The 4,934-nt window shown below is 41.8% G+C and overlaps 1 pseudogene; it reads left to right on the top strand.

Annotated features, from left to right (window-relative positions):
* The first annotated feature begins 289 nt into the window (after positions 1–289).
* LOC136461251 (uncharacterized) lies at positions 290–4,086 on the top strand (annotated as a pseudogene).
* The last annotated feature ends 848 nt before the right edge of the window (positions 4,087–4,934 follow it).

Genomic DNA, 4,934 nt, shown 5'->3' with positions numbered 1-4,934 from the left:
GCCTTCCTTGACACACTTGAAACAAGCACCTGGCTTGTTCCCCTATCCCTGACAAGGCAAAACCTGCTGTCCTTGAGGCTGCTGCACCTGCTGAGTACATGCACGATACTAAGTGGGAGGTGCTTGGTAAGTCTGCTGAGTCTGACAAGACGACTGTCCACCCGGAGAGTGATAGGACACCCTCCTCACAACTTATGCCTTCTGTGACTATGGGTGACTAGAAGACCCAGTGATCACCCTCTTATGTTTCCACTCAGCCTAAGAGTCACGCTGGAGTCCCTCCATAGCAATGGCAGCATTCATCAAAGCATCAAAGGTCTGATAGCCACTGGTATACAACTTCGCTTGCAAGATGCAAGAAAGACCGTGATTGAAATGGTCCATCTTCTTCTCATCAGTATCCACATGAGTCCTAGCATACTGTGTAAGGTGGTTGAATTTGTTCACATATTCCATCACAGTCATGTTTCCTTGCTTCGGCTCTAGAAACTCGGATAGCTTCCTGTTCAGCAAACCAACAGGAATATAGTACTGATGGAAAGCAGTGGTAAACTCTCGTCAAGTCACATGGTGGTCCATAGGCTGCATGGCATTGAAAGTGTCCCACCAAGCACTGGTAGATCCCAGAAGTTGTTGTGCGGCAAAGCGCACCTTCTGCTCATCCATCATATTGAGCAGCTGGAACTTCTGCTCTAGAATACAAAGTCAATGATCCACGACCAGAGGCTCAGTAGTCGGCGTGAATGTGAGCGGGTGTGTCCCCAAGAAGTCTTGATAGGAATAGGGCCTCTTGGGACCATGAGCACCACCCTCGTTCCCCCCATTACCACCGGGGCCTCCACGGGTGAAGCCACGAATAGCCTATGCCAGCATCTCTAGGGCACGGGCTGACTCACGATGAGCAGCAAACATCTCAGCCATCATCTCGGCATAGGTCATCAGAGGCGGTGGTGGTGGTGGAGGAGGAGGACCAAGGAGTGGGGTCTCATGGCTCTCCCCGTTGGCATTGCCATGATCATCGCCATGACCATTTTCGCCCTGGTCTTCACCAAGACCACGACCTATCCCATCACTGGTGCTCCCATGACTAGACCTCTGGTTCATTTATAAATAGATAGGAACCCACCATTAGGGATAAAGCCTCCATACTTAGAAGCAAACGGCTAGAGAGATGATAAGGCCCAATAAATGATTACAAGCGAGAACTTTTCCTTAAGAGTTAAAGCATTTCTCTTTATTTATTATCCTATCAATTTACTATTTAAAAATTATACGTGTGAGGGAGTTTAGTTTAAGCAAGATTCTCTTTTCATGATGCATGGATCGACCTATTCGTTCGCTCAAGCCAGAATATAGAGGCATTCGTATAAAATTTTGGGCACAGCGCATACTCACTTCTCGTACGCTAAACGATTCTTACGCAGCGTAAGTTAGTGTACTTATAGAAGATTGATTAGATAAAACCAGTGCCACTATCCTAGATAGACAATATTACTAGGGCTTATACTTATTTATGTAATTTATTGCATCCTACTTTTCACAAAGCTTTTGTTGGTCAAATTTTAGGTTTTGAAAAGAGTTTTTAAACTCATAGACTTATTATTGGCTCTGATACCACCTGTGGCAGAACTACTTGAAATAACACGCTTTCAGAGGCACATGTCTTCCACTAGACACTAAGCACCTCAAAAGTTAGCGATATCAGATAGTTCCGTCGAGCCCACCCCAAGGAAGAACTCGAAACAATCCATGTTTTATATCTAGAATCTAATAATGAGTACGAGCTTACAATACTTAGTCTATTTCATACAACAAGAGTTCTTGAAAATTATTTATTATAATACCAGAGTTCAGAGTGTGATAATTAAACAGCGGAATAAAAATAAACATCTAGCAAAAACGATACAAGGATCCATCTATGCCCACCAGAAAAATCCTCCACACAAGAGCTACACCTCAAGCTGCACTTGCAACAAGGGTAAAATAAACCCTGAGTACACAATATACTCGCAAGACTTACCCGACTAATGGGAATAGTTTCCTGACTACAAGGAGTATGATAGGTAATATGGGTTTGTTGTTTTCTTTTTGTTTGCGAAAAACATTACTAGAAGTACGTCCTTAAGATCAAGTTTTATTAGCAGTCATGATTACTTTATTATCTAACCATTCTAAGTAAGCACATGTTCTATTTTCAAGCAAGGGTTGAACAATCAGAACCATTTTATCATCTTTTATCTTCCAGTTCTTACTACGGTTCTAGACCATAGCCAAGTCGTACTGTCTCATGGAAATAGCGATTCACGAACCAATGTATCCCAGCTAGGTACCCCAAAACACATGCCCCATTTGTACCCTAGGCACAAACAAGACCAACCTATTCCACTCCTATCAAGGGGTCCAGGTCCCCATCCAAACATGGACTCTAAGCCCCCACACTTGAAACCTAGTCTCAACATGGTGCTTAGACCTTCACCTTTCCCCGCCTCCAATCAGTCGGTCCGAAAAGAGCCAGAACCCATGATAAGAGCGTAACGAGCCTTCCCGCTCCTATAAGCAAGTATGTGCTCAGAATAATAAGTCTGTGACCTGACTACCATCCACAGCAATGGACGGTCCTTAATCGACATGAACAGGAAAAACAGTGTAACCAAGCTAAGCCCCGCTGGCCGCGGGACACAACCTATTACACCCACCAATACCCATACCGTATCCCTATCTGGTCTCCATTTTCTTTTCATCATTTTATTATGAGGGTAATAATAATCACCTATTATGAGTAATGGTAGATTACTCACGCTACCGAAAACCTAAGCATAGCAGCTACTCGAACCTACACTAGTAAGACTCTTAGGACAGGTATATCTATGCATGTGGTTTCTATAAAATTCCTGTAACGTAAATGCACATAACATATATAAACAGTGATTATCAAAAATAAGGGGTTATGCACCGGGGCTTGCCTTAGGTAGGCGCGGTGTCAGCTGAGTCAGTCAGTGGTGGCTCTGGGACCTCCTCCCGCACGAGAATCTCCTCCTTGTACTCCTCGATGATCACACATTCTCACTCTAGTAGTAGTAAAATTTTTAATTAATTTCCTGATTTTAATCTGGATTTTCTGGTCAATAAACAGTAATGTATATTATGTGAAATGTCGACAAATAAAACTGTCAGTTAAAGTTTTATAGCATATTAGCATGGTACGCTCTCCATGTAGATGGCCATTGACTATCATGAAGACACTTCCAATCTGTCATTAAAAAAGGAGGTGTCATTAATTAAATCTATCATCATAATACCACGTTCCATGAAGATCTTGGCTGACTTTGTGCAGTTTCATTTTTCTTATTCCAGTTTATCAGCATGCTAACTTTTGCGATGTGCTATTTCCAATCTCCCACACATTTAACCTACGCAAAATCAATGAGGAATGACTTTCTGCGTACTAAGATAGTATAAGGGATATATTGTTGACATTTTCTGTGAACTTGCTTGTAGGGTGAATCTTTGATTCTGACTGGCCCAACCAGAGGCATTGTGTTTTGCTGTGATGCTTATTTTGAGATAAATCTGAAGATCAAGCAGGACAGAGAGAGTGAGGACAGACAATTTAGTAAAACATTGATTGACGTGGATAGTGCAACAATTGACTACAGGGTTAAAAGGCACACTATTGTTAGCTGGCTCAGCGAGGTGGATGTGATATTTGCATATGTGAAGAAAGCATTGGAGGGCACCATTGAGATAAGAATCTTGTCAGGTTCCAGTGCTTTTTATGGGAAAGTAACTGTTTGCACCACTGATTTTCCAAGTCATATTCTGTTGTATGACAGTGATTTTCATGATGCAAATACCATGGGTAATGACAGAGTTCTCAAGTTGCTGCGTCGAGTTGTTGCAGTCTCGGTAGATCAGATGCTGATATTCCATATATATCCCCACAGTGGTGATTGGAATCCTAAAATCTTTGAATTCACTCCACTAATTAAAGGCGCACACAAGACTGAGATTACTTGTGGTGGCCACAGGATGCAAGTTAAAGTTACTTGGTCGATGTTGTCAGATACAAGATGATCTCTTCAGTGAGAAGATGATGATTGTACGAATTCACTTGTTTATCAGCATGCATTAGTTAATTTTTAAACCCTGGTTTGTATTAGTGTCCACGTTCATTGTATCCGTTCTAAGAAGGCAGTTATATCGATGAAGTGGTGCTAATTTACTTGCTTTCAGGACTAATGTATATGGTGTTGCTCCAAGTCCTTTTTTTTTAGGAATCTGGAGGGGCTTTCGCCCCTACAGTTACTTTTTATTAAAAACTGAACAAACAGGTTACAGAAAGAGAGTTTTACAAAACAAAATTAAGAGATATAAAAGGAAACAAAAAAGATCAACTGCAGAACCGAAGCTAAACTACTGAATGAAGCCATTGATCAAAAGGATGACTGAATCTTGATTTTACACTATGCTTCAAAAGCTGCAGCTCTTTCACAAATCCTGCTCTGGTTACTGAAAGGTTTGGCTGAAGGTCATTAAAAATGAATGCATTACGCGAGGTCCAGATTGCCCAGCATACGAGGATTACTGCTTCCATGAAGAATTGGGAATGAATAGCATCCTTGAGAAAGATCATAGCGTCAGGGAATTCCAAGGCAGAGGGAATATTGACCCCAATGAACTACCAGCATTGCTTTGCAAACTCACACTGCAAAAAGAGAAGATGAACTGATTCCTCTGTGCCCATGTCACAGAGAACACAACTGTATGATGGCAGGAACATGTTCTTTCTTTTCTGAATATTGCTTGTACTCAATCTGTCTTTAAGCAATAGCCAGAAAAATACCATGTGCTTTGGCTGACAGAAACTTTTCCAGATCCATTGGATTGATGGGTGGTGATGTGAGTGCCCTGCTATTATCTTATATGCTCTTGAA

This window comes from Miscanthus floridulus, chromosome 6 (assembly GCF_019320115.1).
Source record: "Miscanthus floridulus cultivar M001 chromosome 6, ASM1932011v1, whole genome shotgun sequence".
Classification (NCBI taxonomy): domain Eukaryota; kingdom Viridiplantae; phylum Streptophyta; class Magnoliopsida; order Poales; family Poaceae; genus Miscanthus; species Miscanthus floridulus.
Note: the sequence above shows the minus strand (reverse complement) of the source record. Positions and strands in the feature narration are given on the sequence as shown.